This window comes from Bombus vancouverensis, unplaced genomic scaffold, assembly GCF_051014615.1.
Source record: "Bombus vancouverensis nearcticus unplaced genomic scaffold, iyBomVanc1_principal scaffold0033, whole genome shotgun sequence".
NCBI classification, from domain to species: Eukaryota; Metazoa; Arthropoda; class Insecta; order Hymenoptera; family Apidae; genus Bombus; species Bombus vancouverensis.
The window spans coordinates 261,300-279,203 of NW_027468924.1; the positions used below are offsets into that span (position 1 = coordinate 261,300).

Sequence of the window (17,904 nt, forward strand, 5' to 3'; positions counted from 1 at the left end):
TTATTTATACTGGCCGGGGGAGAACCGGAAAATTCGAATTCGTCTACGTTTGATCTACGGTTGCACGAAGCGGCGACACTGTTTTGCATGGAGTTTATTTGTTCTTACATTACTTGTAAGGCAAAACAACAACATGATTTGAATTGTCCTCTGACTCATGTGCCACTACAGTGATTACGGGAGAGAGTGTAGGACGAGTGAAGAATGGTGAATAAGAATGGGAAACGGATTAGCCGAATGACTGGCAGTCGGTATAATAGGCCTGGCGAACTGTAAATGCGTCGCATTTTCATGTAAAAAACAATGCACGTAGCACAAGGGTAAATGGGGAAACGACTTTATAAATGATTTTTTGTCTATTACACGCCTGTCAAATTTCTTTATGAGCAGAACTATTACAAGTGCTATTGTAGCAGAATACAAAAAAATGATGCGTGCTTATGTGGGTGTCACGTTTAACTGCAGTTACAAAAATCTGAACTTTAGAAACAGAACGTTGTTGTGGAAGTAATGATAAGTAAAGTGCGGGTGTTTGTGTAAATTCATATTTTTATAAATTGAAAAAATTAAATCTGAGTAGACGATTGTTTTATTATAAATGTTATAAGGAGTACTAGTATATTTCATACTTCGTTCGGTCTAATACTTCATATATGAAACCTATAGTGGTCATTGTTATCTATATTTATTCAATTAATATTTATTATTAATATTTATAATGAAACAATTTATCTTTATATCTATGTAGGAAGCATGAAAGTTTCAGCAACTATATGATACGTGGCATTAGCATTATGCTAGGCATTATTTTACATTAGTCTTTGATTCCCGCTCTCTCGCTTTCTCGATGAAGAAGTAGAGGGCACAATAATAGAATCATCCACCCAGGGATTATATTTAAGAGTCAGTAGATATAAAGGACAAACTGTTAGTACAGGATTTTTACCAGCTGGTCACATGTCACCTTGTGTGGAAATTGCAGCTCTACTAGCATCAAAATATGTTCCTGATCATACACTTTCAGCTCTTGTGTTTGCTACAGTACCTAATTTAATTTTAATTAGGAATTTTGCAACTCAAGGAAGGTACAGGAATTTTGAAAAACTGAAAATAGGAGACTGTATACCTTGTACGATCAAAGATATGGGGTCAGATGGTATAAGACTTATTTTACCAGTTGCAGAATGTACGCCATTTGGATATGTGTCCCATAGTAACGTTCGTAATTTTAATCTACTGCACACAAACTAAATTTCATTGACAAAAATATTTTCTATTAACAGGGAAGAACAACAATTAGGACTAACATTGTCGCTAAAGAAAATATACGATGATCCATCTAATCCTAAAAGTAGAATAGTGGCAGCATTGGATCCATTGATCCTGTATTTTAATAAATTAGTAGAACTTTCAAGAAATTCATATTACAAAAACAGACCCATTGCATCTGTTAAATTAGGGCGAAGAGTTACTGGAAAGATTGAAAAAATTACGCCTGATTGGTTGGTTGTTCAATTGCAGAATAACTTGCTAGGTATAGTGTCTAAGAATCATTACTCCGAGAATAAAAAAATAGGGGACAAAATTTCTGGGACGATTATAACCACGTTATCGTCAATAATGCATAAAATAAGTGCCAAACAAAATAAATAAATACAATTTCCTGGCGGTAAATTGCTACGTGGTAGAATCTTAATGGTGACAAATTGATTTATCTTGATATTCCTTCAAGGTATTGGCAACGGAACTTTAGCTGCGATAACTGTACGTCGTCACATAAATAGTTTACTGCTAGATCTAACACCTTATATTATTCATTTTAAAATTAAATGTTACTCTTCATTAAATTCCCAAAAATCCGATATTATGCCTCTCAGCGTCATAAAATCTGCATTTGAAAAGAAGTGTTATGTGAGAGAGAAATCGGATGATAATAATAACTTAAAAAGAAAGAAACAAAATCAGGAGTATGTGGCACTCGCCAAAGAAATAAAAATTGAAAAGATACGGGAAGACGAAACATGAAAAACAAAGGGAAACGAAACAGAGAGAAACCAGAGAAAGATTTAGAAAAGGAATATTCAAAGAGAATGTGTGTTGAACAAACAGGAGAAGAAAAGACTAAACTGGAAGACCAAACCTTCCGAAAAAGATTTGGAATATGCTGACTCAACTCTCCTTCAGGATAAAGAGTCATCTTGCGATAGTAAAGATGAAGTAGAAGAAAAACCAAATCTGAGAAATAAGAAATTAACGTCGAGAACAAAAAAGACAGGAGAAACATGAAATACGTCAAAGAGAAGAAGCGCTCGCCAACAACCAGTTACCAAATTCTGTACATCAGTTCCACAGATTAGTTTTAGCTAGTCTAGACAGTTCAATAGTATGGTTACAGTATATGGCATATCATTTACAAACAACAGAAATCGAGAAAGCAAGAGCAGTTGCAAGAGAAGCGGTGAAAACGATTAATTTCAGGGAACAGAAGGAAAAATTAAACGTTTGGGAGGCTTGGTTGAATTTAGAGTCTAAATTCGGAATTCCTAAAGCACTGAATGATGTTTTTCAAGAGGCACTGAAAGTATACAGTCACATGTTGACTGTACATGTCGAGGCTAGCAGGCAGATGGAACTAGAGAAAACAATTAATACCATGATTGGAAAATTTAACCATATTCCCGAAATGTGGTTTAATTGTGGAGAAGGGTTACTAAAAATGGGCTTGGGGGACAAATCGAGGCATATTATGCAGAGAGCATTCCAATCTTTGCCAGCATCTGAACGTATGTACACTACAGAAATAAAGAGAGAGCAGTAACTCTGTTTGAGCAAATTCTATGTTCTTATCCGAAACGGGTGGATATATGGTCTTGTTATGTTGATTCTCTAATTAAATCTAATGATACTGATATAGGAAGGTAAAAATATTTTTTCAACTATATTTTGTCTTTTTAATTTCATAGAGAATTTACCTTCTAATAATTTGCATTTACAGGAAAGTTCTAGAGAGAGCAGTTGTTCAGGCATTACCGCCTAGAAAGGTGAAGATCCTCTTTAAAAAGTTCATCAATTTTGAAGAGCAGCATGGTACTGAGGAAGTCGTGACTCGTGTTCAACAAATGGCTGTAGAATATCCAGAGAAGCAGTGTACAAAATGATTAAAAATAATAAAACGTTTTGACACATATTTCATTACATCATGTGAGCAAAACCTTCGTTACTTCGCGCAAGATGATCTGTGCGACGTCCTTCATTGTCAGACCGTCAGGACCCAAGCACCATTAAACAGATCCTCAATAAACCTAAGGCCCCACATAAAACTTTAACTTTCCAACGTCATTATTTTAACACATGTTTTAAGTTAATCCTTTTGTCCTGAGGGACTTTTTAAGCCTAGAAAGGTTTTCGGTTTATGGAGGGTTATTGGAAAGGTGCTTAGGTTTATTAGGCGCTCTTAAAAATTACGGAGACTGCGGGTAGTGACCTAACGGAAAAAGTGGATATTTATCTAACGGAAAATCCGGTTTTTTCCCGTAAACAATGACACCCCCTAGCAAGGTTGGTAGGAGGTTTCCTTCTCCTCTCACCACTCAGTAACATGACTACAACCAATAGGCATCACATATCGTTACTTTCACCTTACTAACGAAAAGTGTGAGCAACGAATCCGCTTTCTTCGTTCAAGAAAACATACCCACACCGAGCTTTCCTCCGTAATTGCATGAGAGCGGAACATCAGTCTCCTCTATTGCTACGTCAACTACAACAAGAAACTCAACTGTAAGGGTCTTGCTCGATTACCAAAGAATATTGTGCATGTGTATCGCATCTTCATACGCTAAATCGTCGTCTACGACATATATCATACGCAACGGCGTAAGTTGTAAGTACAACGGTATCAACTTGTTGAAAATATATAGTTTATAACCCTGTTAATCGCAGCGCTATACCGCCTCAACCACCCTTATTATCTCAACAGAAATCAGGAGATCGATCTATTCGCGGCGTCGATTATTATAATCGTAACGGAAATTTACGACTCCCGCTGACGTTTTTCCTCGTGATTGCGTCTCCCCGTGATTGGTCGAAAATACAACCTTAATTACACAATACCTAAAACAGTCCAGTTATGTAAAGTTTTCTACCACATATGCAAAATACTATTAATATTGATACATATAAAAATGAAAAAGGTAATAATAACTTGACATATTTACAATTTCTCTGATCTTAAGTGCGTCCTTTTTATTGATTATTCTGTAATGACAAAACCAGGAATATGTCTAATCAAAAATGTTTTAGTACGTTTGGGACGCAACTGCTCCATTGTGCAGCAGTAGTTTTAGCTAACCGATCGTTACAACCACGTCGGCGCTATTGACTTCTTCAGAGGTCTCGGCGACATTTGAATTGTGCCTGAAATTATACAAGTTGGTTTTGTAGGTACCCAGGTAGATACCCTTGTCCAAGAAGTCTTCGTTTTTGTACTTCCCGTTCGTGGTTATTACGTTTTGCGTCTATCTTAAGCATATTTTTTGAGATAATCCATGATGCATCCTGAAGACATTAAATAATGTAGATTTATATTGTTTCGACTCGAGATATCTACCCGATTCATTTATGTGATGCTCTGTATGAAGTGTACCATTGATCAATTTGAAGAAAGACACATTTTGAATTTTTGGACGAACTACAAATTTTTAATAGTTAGTAGCCAAAATTGAGAAGCTAAATCAAAAACCGCGCGGCCACCGTCTACTTCTTCCTAAATGTAGTCATAGACTATGGACATAAAAATATGGATCGTACCATAGGTCTATGGTAAATTCATCTCTGGATATAATGTTCTTGATTCGTGATGTAGTCGCACGTGGGTTGGCTCGTTGCTTATTGCCCCGGTGTAGCCGGTTCCTCCATCTGGTTTAGGATCAGTTGCCTGCAGCTTGTAAAGCAAAAAAATCAGAGCCTGTTGAAGAATTTTAAAGATAAATCTGTCTTATACTGTTCATTCTAAAATAAAACTGTGGCGGCACGGGCCACGGAACTTTTCAACGGCTCCGGATACAAAGCGCGACGCCACCAAAGCGCAACACCGACGTGCCCAATGTATCATCGATATCCTCACACTCTTTCCGCCGAATTCTCGGAAGAGCATACACGCGCCAGCACAGGCGGCACATCTTATGAATGCACGCTAGTGGGGATATCGATGGGCTACGAAGGGAAGGATCTGCGCGAAGAAAAACAAAAAGCAGGGTCAGTCTGTCTTGCGTCATTAGAAGTGTAACTCCTCGGTCCCTTTCGATAGCAACGCGACGAACGACATCTCGGTGTCTATCGTTATTTGTTAGTTGTTACCCGTTGTCTGTTAAGTGTAATTGTTGATTATTAATTGTTAACTCAGATTGTTGATTAGTTCTTGTTACGCCGCGCGACTCTCTGCCTGGCCCAGGTCACACACCGCGGGCCAGAAGGACACCAGAGGTCCGCTCGTCCGCACGGCGTACCCTCATTATCCTTAAGCACCGTCCATAAATCATAGATTTACTAGAAAAGGTCCTTTAAACAAAACAAACATCTGGTCCCGAGGAGTTGCTAAACACTATTGTCTACCACGGCAGGACAAGGGAAAGTTGTTTTTTTTTGTCACGCACGCGGCAACTTTCCCCCCATTAATCACTTTCTCTCGAGGACAGTTAAGACCCTTCGTTTAACCAATTAAAAACGAAGCCTATTCCCTCACTCTCCTAAATAACATCGGCTCCAACAAATCCGATAGTCCCGTGCGCTGGAGGGACCGATCCTTAGCCTTCCACCGAGACAGCATCGTCTCCCAAAAACACTGATTTCACATCCTTCGAACGGTCAACATCCTTCGAGCGGGTATACACACCCGCAGATCAGTCACTCACTCATCTCGTACATACGCACCAGTGTAACTATCCTCGTTATAAGTTGTGGAATAAACGGTGACCTAACTTACTACTGTGTCAGATTCAATCAACCACCTCTGTTATCCTACCCGAAACAGGGGAACGACTACTTCGCGGCGTCGATTCACCGAATCGTAGCGAGAATTTACGCCTCTCGCTGACGCGTTTTCCTCGCGACCGCGTCTCTCCGCGATCGGTCGTAACACTTGGTCCTTCGAGCCGGATTATCAGTGGCAGTGGATAGTTTTGTCACCCATCCGGTCGAAACATTCGATCTTTCGAGCCGGATTCAGTGACAAGTGAAAAGTGTGGACACGTAACCGGTCGAATCATTCGATCCTCAAAGCCGCATCACGCGTCAAGTGAAAAGCGCACACCAGTGACACCCACTATCATACAGTGCCACGTGAATCCAACATAACCAGCAGCGGAAGCGTTACCCCCCAGCGAGGTCAGTAACGTCAAGGATCGTCACCCTTGAAGAGGTAAAATTCGGTGGTTAAAACGCAACCACGCAACCTCCTGCCGCAACTGGACAATCTTCAACAGAAGTAAGTTATAACCATTCCACTTATCTAACAAACAATGGCAACCGGAAACGCAGAGAAAATCACCTCCTTGCATCGGGAGCGAAGCAATCTAAGCGACCAATTCCAGGCCGTATCGAAATCACTCGACGAATACGAACAGTCTGGTCAGCACTACAAGGCCACCTTAAGAACTTATCGAAAACAAGTGGACGACATTTGGAAACGGTTTAACATTGTCAACGACCAATTACTTGAGCTCGACGACTTCGCACCTGTGGACTTACTCGATGTCTATGTGGATCTGGTAGTACGATTGAGCGCTCTCATCGAACTTAATTCTTCCTCAACGGATGCCTCCAAGAGAGTAGCGAATCCAAAACCTCCGGAATGCAGCAACAAGGCTCCTAGACCAGGTTCCAGAGACCACCGATCCCATCGCAAGACACGCGAAGCTCATCGCATCACACTCGCAACGTGTCACCTAAACGCGGCCCGACGACAACCACATTAGCATCGAACGTTCATGACTCTTTAACCGCAGCCCACAACCTAGATAGTAACGGGTTGAATCCCATCCAGGATAGTTACAAGGTCAACGTCGAGTCGAAACCTACTGTAAAGGCTTCGAAATCCACTGTGCTCAAACCATCCAGGGGCAGTGTTTCTTCGGGCAATACTTCTACGATGGACGTCCAACACAACGTATCGACGTCCAATCATCTCTCTTACATCACGTCATCTGCACCACCCGAGATTAGAAACATTGCATCGGACAGTCACACTTCGAGACGTAACGCGAAGACTCCTACTTCGCCACCTCAGAGATGTGCTACGCCTGCAATTGGCCCTACTCAGAATCATTGCCTCATTATTAATACCATGACTAATCACTCAAATGGTATCGGTAATTTACAGAACATTCTATCTGATCTCAACGATTCGCTGCTGAGTTCACAGAGCGCCACACCGAACAAGTCGCGTGTCACGGACTTCTCCCTGAAGTCACCCTTGGCTGCAACGACGCTACCACACTCTCCAATGGCAAAACAAGTCCAAATCACGACGCCCAACGCTTCTCCTCTATCAAGAATCATCACTAAGAGAATGCGATTCGAGCGGGTCATCGGGGGGAGTCCAGCCTCCCAATCAACCTCAAACCGCCGCACCGCGCTTGATGAATCTTCACCAAGCATCACCGACGTTCCCTTCGACGATACTTCCTGGGCCGAGGTGTTTAACGACACTTCCAGAAGCAAGATTCACGACACTTCTTGGGTCGTGAATTTCACCTGGAAATCGCTCGGCATCGGCGAGGAAGACGGCGATCCAGACTACAAAGGGGACAACGTGCCATCCAGGCAACGGGCCTTCGACCGTATCTTCGAAGTCACCCTGGCGACAACGGCCTCATCCAGACTACCACAAGTCATACGGCAACGAGCATCTTGGAACGACGTGCCACGCAGCGCGTCCTACCAACGAGCCAACCCGATCACGCAGAATAAGGACAATCAGCAATCAACAAGGAGTCGGGCGGCTGCTCCAATTAACTCCACCTTTAATGAAATTTTGATCGGTACCCTCTCAACGGGGGGAGGATGTTACGCCGCGCGACTCTCTGCCTGGCCCAGGTCACACACCGCGGGCCAGAAGGACACCAGAGGTCCGCTCGTCCGCACGGCGTACCCTCATTATCCTTAAGCACCGTCCATAAATCATAGATTTACTAGAAAAGGTCCTTTAAACAAAACAAACATCTGGTCCCGAGGAGTTGCTAAACACTATTGTCTACCACGGCAGGACAAGGGAAAGTTGTTTTTTTTTGTCACGCACGCGGCAACTTTCCCCCCATTAATCACTTTCTCTCGAGGACAGTTAAGACCCTTCGTTTAACCAATTAAAAACGAAGCCTATTCCCTCACTCTCCTAAATAACATCGGCTCCAACAAATCCGATGGTCCCGTGCGCTGGAGGGACCGATCCTTAGCCTTCCACCGAGACAGCATCGTCTCCCAAAAACACTGATTTCACATCCTTCGAACGGTCAACATCCTTCGAGCGGGTATACACACCCGCAGATCAGTCACTCACTCATCTCGTACATACGCACCAGTGTAACTATCCTCGTTATAAGTTGTGGAATAAACGGTGACCTAACTTACTACTGTGTAATATTCAATCAACCACCTCTGTTATCCTACCCGAAACAGGGGAACGACTACTTCGCGGCGTCGATTCACCGAATCGTAGCGAGAATTTACGCCTCTCGCTGACGCGTTTTCCTAGCGACCGCGTCTCTCCGCGATCGGTCGTAACAGTTCTAATAAACTGTTATTCGTTAAAAACACCAAGAGTAGTTCCTTACGCACCTATCACCATACCACCTCAAAACGATATATCTCATTAAGTTTCTCAGAATAAAGTATTACGCCTATTTGCATGGTAAGATTTGCTTTCGAAAAGAAATACTATGTAGAAGACAAGTTGTGCGATAATAATAACTAAAAAGAGTTGATATTTCATAGAGTGCTTACTTCATAAATGAAATTATAGGAATGTCCTGGAGAAAGTACTTGTTACGTTCAGATGCTGGCAAAGATTGCAATGCTCTCTGCATAATGTGCCTCGATTTATCCTTCAAACCCATTTTTAATCATTCTTCTCCACTATTAAATCATGTCTCGGGAATATGTTTAAACTTCCCAATCATGGTATTAATTCTTTTCTCTAATTCCATCTGCCTGCCAGCCAGACATGAACAGTCAACATGTGACTGTATATTTTCAGTGAGTCGTTAGACCTCACTGCCTCTTGAAAAACATCATTTAATGAGTCAGGAATTCCAAATTTCGATTCTAAATTCAACTAAGCCTTCCAAACGTTTAATTTTTCCTTCTGTTCCCTGAAATTAGTCGTCTACACCGCTCTTGTCGCCACTGCACTTACTTTCTCTATTTCTGTTGCTTGTAAATGGTACGCCATATACTGTAACCATACTATTGAACTGTCTGGACTTGCTAAAACTAATCTGTCGAACTGATCTGCAGAATTTGATAACTGGTTATCGACGAGCGCTTCTTCTCTTTGACGAACTTCACGTTCCTTCTGTGTTTTCTGTTCTCAACGTTCAGCGGCACTTAATTTCTTATTTCTCAGTTTTAGCTTTTCTTCACAATCGCTAGATTACTCTTTACGTTGAAGGAGAGTTAAATCAGGGTTGTTATCCCAGTAAAATCCATACGCAAATATCCTTGGCTTCTGCTCGTTATCGTCACCATTATTAACATTGATAAGCGCATATCTCAAATCTTTTTTGGAAGGTTTGGTATCTTTCAGTTTAATCTTTTCTTCTCCTGTTCGTTAAACACACGTTCGTTTTTCTCTGTTTCGTTTCCCTTTGCTTTTCATCTTTGGTACTTCTTGTAACTTTTCAATTTTTATTCTTTTGGCGACTACCATGTTCTCTTGATTTTGTTTCTTCCTTTTTAAGTTATTAATATTATTCGATTTCTCTTCCACACAATAATGGAATATAGTGTCACGTAGAAGACACAGGAAATCGCGAAATTAACGGATCATGTCGTCTGAATTTGAAGTGTGTCGGACGTGATAGGTGCCAAAGAAACACTCGGAGATATTTAAACCGTATATTTATTAACAATTCTCTCTTTCTATACTTTGCGTAGAACTTGCGATTACACTTAACGATTCGCAATTCTCGGTTACAACTGATAGACGACGAGTTAAGGTGGCGATTGAGCAAAGTGCGCGATATAAGTTAAAATGATGACTACTCAAGGAACGTAGAGGAACTGTCTTTCTGTGACGATGACGCTACGGAAGTGTGGCTAAGGGTACGAGATAATCGGATTCGTTAAGGAAAGTTTTCCTTAGGAAAGTGAGGGAAATGGAAGTCACTGTTAATTGGTTAATTTCTATGTTGGTAGTTGAAGAAGGATGCTAACCGCCCTCGAGAGAAAGTTGCTAGCGGGAAGAGTCGTCCTTGAGAAAAGCAGACTTCCCGTATCTTCCCGTAGTAGGTGTTGGAGATTTAGGGACTGTTAGGATAAAGACTGTTTGTCTGTGTGAAGGACTTTAGTTAACTAAATTTTAAGATTTATAACGGCTCCTCAAGCTAGCTGAACATGTACTGTGGAGATGCATCGACGTCTGGTAATCGTCTTATCCGGAGAATAGGGTCTGCGTGTGGCGAGCCACGGGACAGAAACCGTTGGAATGTTTACTGTCGAGTGCCGCAACAACTATTTCTTTTTAAGGAGAGCTATACTATTACCTCATACCTTTGTCAGGCAAAGCGTCCATCCCCTGACCGCGGCTACGTTCGGCGACTGGTTGTCGCCTCGAGTCCAAGCTCATTATCACAAATCTCGAACAATTGTAATCGAGTTAAGTTATAGAGGCTAAAATATTGGGGGTTTTCCGATGGATTCCAAAGGAAGGACCCGGTGTCCTTTCATCTATATATGTCGGAGATGAAAGAACACCGGAGCCTTTGGAATTTTGGATAATCCCGCAACATTGTAACCTAGAGTCTACTATAGCTGTAATTGAACAATTGTAGTTATTCAATCCGATTGTAATTGTTCGAGAGTTGTGATAATGAGCTTGGGCTCGAGGCGACAGTCAGTCGCCGAACGTAGCCGCGGACAAGGAATGAACGCTTTGTCTAACAAAGGTATGGAGTAACTCTATAGCTCTCTTTAAAAAGGAAATAGTTGTAACACTCGACAGTAAACATTCCAACGGTTTCTGTCCCGTGGCTCGCCACACGCGGACCCTATTCTTCGTGCAAGATGATTGCCAGATGTCGATGCGTCTCCGCAGTACATGTTCAGCTAGCCCGAGAGCCTGTTATAAATCTTAAGATTTAGTCAACTAAAGTCCTTCAAACAGACAAACGGTCTTTGTCCCAACTACGGGAAAATAGGGGAGACCTATTTTTCAACGAGCGGCGTCTCCCACTAGCAACTTTCCCTCGAGGGCGGCTAGCATCTTTTTTAACCACCGATATGGAGATTGACCAATTAGCAGCAACGCCAATTTCTCTTACTTTCTGAACGAAGGCTTTTCTCGACGAATCCGATGATCTCGTATCCTTAGACACACCCCATTATAGTTTTCCTCTGTGGCATCATCGGGACGGGAAAGGCATTCTCGCTCGCAATCTCACTGATGAAAGGAGTAACCCTTTACGACCAGTGAATATTACGCGTCCGACTTAGATTTTGTGAGTACGTTCATCTATCATCCCGTCGACCGCCGATTCGTTATTGAACCTAGGATCATTGTCATTAGTTTCTCGAGTATCTAATCACCACGGTTACTTGTCCGGTTCTATGATAATCGTATTTGCACTAGTCAATGTCTTCTCTAATGCATAACGACAACGTGTAACCCAAACGAAGATTCGTTTCACGCCCCTAACATTAATTCTAATGTAAACTCTACATATATTTTGTGGCATACTTGTAAAATCTAGACATCATTCTTTTGATAGCTTTTCATAACTGTATCAGAATTTTAAGATTAATTAAACGAATATTTAATAATAATTTTAATATCGAAAATAACGATTATTATAATACGAATTTTTATATGAATAGAGTATGTTAGAATATGTGAAACATAAGGTCCGGTCAAGTACTAGGAACAAACGAAAAACAGTTTTGTACGAAGAAAAACAAGAAAGATATAAAGAATAACAGGCTTTGTTTTCGAGAAAATTGATCTTGGAAATCTGTTTGAAACATATAAATTTGGTTAGTTACCGATTAAGCAGATGGAAGTTATTTTACGTGCAAAAATAAGAGAAAAATGTGGAATAAAATCTTTCCGTATAAAGCTTCATTTTCAAGAAAAACGAATTTCTTCGTGCTCAGTTGATAACACTGTTCAACACGTAATTTTGCAATCTTCAATTTCTTTTACCATCGTTCCTGGTATGCCATCTACACCAACCGCTTTATTCCGGTTCATCTCAGCTCCGGCATCCAGTAGCGCTTCCTTCGTGATCAAGCCCTCGCTGACACTAATACTCCCGTGGATTCTACTTATATTTCCCCTCGGTCTCGTTAAGAAAAGCTCATCGACAAGGGCTCGAATCAGTTTCCTCGTCTGCCTCTTCTTTTTCTGCAACTCCTGAACCCACTGTACCGCGTCTTCAGTTCCTCACGCCACTGCTCTCTGAGTTCTTCTTCTCGTCGTCATCACCTCCTCCTTTCTTAACTTCATCAACTGTTCATTCCGCCAATAATTATGATTTTTCTTGCCCGTTGGAGGGTAAACCCTTTTTAATTCGGAGGTACATGGGGTTTCCACCGTAACAGCGCACATCGAGCCCTACTGCATAGATGTCCCTCGGTACTTGTTACTAAGCTTTCCTAATTAACCATTGCTACCAAGTGACCCACTTAGCCAGATTGACACATACCATTTCATATTGAATAATACTTTACTTCATGCATGTAGATGGCACCACTCCTTTATGTATCATAAAGCCCCTAAAGAAGGGGCCCGCTTACCAATATGGCAACCGTGTGACACGTGCGCGTCTCATCACGTCGTTCAAACTATTATGTGATCCCTACTTCCTACACTCCACTGCATATAAGCATTTGCATTTACATTTCCCCTATCCCATCAACTCACAGTTGACCCCAGTGACAAGAAAACCCCACCGTGTTCGCTACCACCCACATGTACTTTCTTCAATTCATCGATCTACTGATATTCATGTGCCAATCCAGCAGGTATTAACCGTGTCGAAGCCACCCAAAGGGTAGTGTTAGTGTACTATTGTGTTCCATCGTGTGCAATTGCATTCTCTATCATACTTCATAATCTTACAACATTTAAATCTATTATATTAATTATCATCTCGAAGCCAATTTTAAATACTGTTGCGTTGTCAATTAATACAAAACCATTCTCGTTATTCAGTTAAAAGTAAAATAAATAACGACTAAAACAAAAACAAAACACGATAAACAGGCTTAGCGTGATGAGTTATTGTTATTAAAGGCTTTTTTAATCTTTCACTTTTTAGTTAGCTAAACTTTATTTAGTTACATTTTTTGATATTCTATATTCTATCCCATATAACGTAGCTTAATGTAAAAAATTCGAATTGTGTCAATTCTTGCCCTAACCATTAATTTAGTAGTTTGTAATTAATTAATTAATTTGTAGTTATGGAGCTATAATAACTCGTCAATAAATGCGAACAACCAACGTCCTTTCGAATTATCTACAACAACGTACTCACGCATATTAAACATTTACGAATACGTTATATACATTAATTTATTACTTTTTAAATTATTTACTGTTTCCTACTAATTCCTTTCCTTTTTAGTTTTGAAAATCAACGATATATACTACCACTTTCTAATTCTTCCACTGTTTTCCATTATGAACTGACTTTATCTGATGAGTCATTATAGTTCCAAATATATTTATCCTAAGCTATTGTATTTAAATTACTTAAGATTGAAAATAAATTTCTTCTTAAAACTTTATATTTATATAGCTCTTCAATTATATTACGTAGAATACTCCTCCATTATATTACCACTCTTTATTATATTTTATTTAACTCTGGCTTCTTCTAATTCAATTCTAATTTTATTTCCTTTTAAAGTTTTATCATTTAAATTGAAATTCGTAATTGCATTTTCTATAGATATTCGACTTTACCAACTCCTCTTCATATTTTAATTCAATAGTTCAATAATTTATTGCTTTATGTTCTTTGTTATTGTTCACCTATGACTCATCACGCCATGATTATCGAGCATTACACTTCTTGTTTCTCTCACATTTAACATTAGATCCTCCAATTATTCCATTTATTTTTGTTCAGCTAGGATATTACCATTTAATTATACCCAAACATATTGTAACTTACTCACTCGATCATAATCCACGTCGACTCCCTTGTAACATACACCCTGATATTCACTTAATACTATTCCACTCACACCAATTCTCCTATCATCTCATCCCACTTCACACCCCTTACAATTTATCGTAATAATTCATTGCACTTCCCTCTCCCTTTGTAATCCATTGTAACCCATTGCAATTTTCTTGAAATTCGCATAAGCATACTGTATTTTCGACCAATCGCGGGGAGACGCTTCCGCTAGGAAATTCGCCACGGAAGTCGTAAATTCCCGTTACGATTGTAATAATCGACGCCGCGAACAAATCGATCCCCTGATTCCCGTTGAGATATTAGGGGTGGTTGAGGTGATATAACGCTGCGATTAACAGGGTTATAAAATATGTATTTCCAACAACTTTACACAAGATAGTAACGCCGATACGTAAGAGGTAAGTGAAGAATAAATGGATTGCTCTTAGATGAGAGAATCAGTGTAGAGACGATGACTGATCTGAAGACAGAGCTCGAGTCCTAGTAGATATGTTGTCGTAGAGGAAGTCTTGAGGTGTTGAGTATGTTAGAATGGAGAGTTAACTGAACTTCCGCTCTCATGTAATTATGGAGGGAAGCTCGGTTTGTAGGTATTTTTTGAACAAAGGAAGCGGATTCGTTGTTCACACTTTTCGTTATGAAAAGTGAGGGTAACGGTCCGCGATGCCGCTTGATTATAACCCACCTTAATGCATAAAGGTATGAGGAGGAAGCCTCCTACCAACGTGGCTCATGGGTGAACTTGTTCATGGAAAAAACCAGCTTTGTCGTTAGACAAACATTCGTTTTTCCCATTAGGTGACTACCCGCTCTCTCCGTAATGTTTAACAGAGTCTAATAAACCTGACGAGTTTTCTAAGAACCAGCCATAAACCGAAAACACTTATAGGATTAGAAAATCCTTCCGGATAAGCACATTAACTTGAAAACATGTGCTAACAATTAAACTAAAAAGTTAAGGTTTATGGTGGGTCCTTAGGTTTATTGAGGACCGGAATGACGGTACGTGGACCATAGGCTGCCAGGCATTGTCGTGCCCAGTTTCTACAATCTTTGTTTATTGACGATCGGACGAAACACGTCGTCTCCATGTTTTGCGTAGCGCGTATCCAAAGATGGGAAAGTCCCTGAGCGAATTATATACGCTGTGCCGCAAGGATTTCGATACAAACGGTCATACAAAATCGCCTGATACGCCGTAATCAGGAAAACGTATCTTCTTTAATTGTAATACGGATGTATCGGACTTGACGATGTCGCGTAGCTCGGTGTCGTTTTCTTGCGCTGCGGCGAGAGTTTTATGGTCCACAGATTTCCCTATCGCTTCGATGCCAGATAGAGCGTCGGTTACATTATTGTCCAAGCCTTTAATGTATCGGATGTCGGTCGTGAACTGTCCGAAGTAGTCAAGATGGCGAAATTGTCGCGGCGAACATTTGTGTAGATATTGATTGAACGCGCACATGAGGGGTTTGTAATCGGTTTATATCGCGAAATTTCTCCCTCCTACGGCTTATCTACAACGTTTAACTGCGGTGTACAAAGCAAGAAGTTCGCGGTCATATGCTCTATATTTTTTTGCTGCGCGGAGGTCAAGGATGTTGTAACGAATCTTAGCGGCAGCCATTTGTCGTTCACGCGTTGATGTAATACTGCTCCTATGGCGTAATCCGATGCGTCTACCGCGAGGCTGACGGGCCCGCCTGGTATCGGATGTGCTAGTGTCACACGCTCAGTAACGTCACATGTTAAGAAGCAGTAATAGGGTGAACAAAACATACTGCATGCCACAGCTATCGAAACAATAACCAGATAGTAACGGAATAGCCGCCTCTGATATACACCCGGCGATAATCCCTACAGGAGGACTAAAATCTCAGCATAAAAACCTTTCTAAATTAGCGCTCGACATCTTTTTTATTATAGCACTCTGAACCGCCACTATTTTGGATTCATACAATAAATTTTACTACTGTTAGGTAGACGATACATTTACACTGTACATGTGAATGTGTGTGTAAGCGTCGGAGAGCGTCCAGGTCTCAGTTGAGACGAAAGACGATTCGAAGCTGTTAGAAGAATCTGGTGGGGTCGGTTGACAACAAGCGTGCGTACAAGAAGGTTATCGAGGTCTTCGGAGTGTAATATATATCGGAGATGAAAGAACACCGGAGCCTTTGGAATTTTGGATAATCCCGCAACATTGCAACCCAGAGTCTACTATAGCTGTAATTGAACAATTGTAGTTATTCAATCCGATTGTAATTGTTCGCGAGTTGTGATAATGAGCTTGGGCTCGAGGCGACAGTCAGTCGCCAAACGTAGCCGCGGTCACGGGATGAACGCTTTGTCTAACAAAGGCATGGAATAATTCTATAGTTCTCTTTAAAAAGGAAATAGTTGGAACACTCGACAGTAAACATTCCAACGGGCTCTGTCCCGTAGCTCGCCACACGCAGACCCTATTCTTCGAGTAAGATGATTGCCAGATGTCGATGCGTCTCCGCAGTACATGTTCAGCTAGCCCGAGGGCCTGTTATAAATCTTAAGATTTAGTCAACTAAAGTCCTTCAAACAGACAAACGGTCTTTGTCCCAACTACAGGAAAATAGGGGAGACCTATTTTTCAACGAGCGGCGTCTCCCACTAGCAACTTTCCCTCGAGGGCGGCTAGCATCTTTTTCTAACCACCGATATGGAGATTGACCCATTAGCAGCAACGCCAATTTCCCTTACTTTCTGAACGAAGGCTTTTCTCGACGAATCCGATGATCTCGTATCCTTAGACACACCCCATTATAGTTTTCCTCTGTGGCATCATCGGGACGGGAAAGGCATTCTCGCTCGCGATCTCATTGATGAAAGGAGTAACTCTTTACGACCAGTGAATATTACGCGTCCGACTTAGATTTTGTGAGTACGTTCATCTATCATCCCGTCGACCGCCGATTCGTTATTGAACCTAGGATCATTGTCATTAGTTTCTCGAGTATCTAATCACCACGGTTACTTGTCCGGTTCTATGATAATCGTATTTGCACTAGTCAATGTCTTCTCTATTGCATAACGACAACGCGTAATCCAAGCGAGGATTCGTTTCACGCCCCTAACCCTAATTCTAATGTAAACCCGACATATTTATTCATATAATGTATGCTACTCGTTCTTTTTCCCTTGTTTGGTTTGAAGATCACCAGCGTATGCTAACACTCACATATTATATTACTCCTCCTTTTACTTATTCACCGCTATCCATCATAGACACCATCACCAATGAGCCGTTAATGCATCACACACTTTTTTATCCTACGCTGCTGCTGCTGTACTCGAGTTAATTTAACAGCTATTCCCCTACAACTTATCATGCCAATATTGACCGCCACGCTTCATGTTTCTCCCACTTTAATTGTACTCAAACGATCATATGATTATAATCCTTGTCGCCTCCATATGCATACACTCTGATATCGTCTCAATATTATTC

At 40.9% G+C, this 17,904-nt stretch overlaps 1 pseudogene; it reads left to right on the forward strand.

Annotated features, from left to right (window-relative positions):
• The first annotated feature begins 510 nt into the window (after positions 1–510).
• Positions 511–3,158, forward strand: LOC117162607 (uncharacterized; annotated as a pseudogene).
• The last annotated feature ends 14,746 nt before the right edge of the window (positions 3,159–17,904 follow it).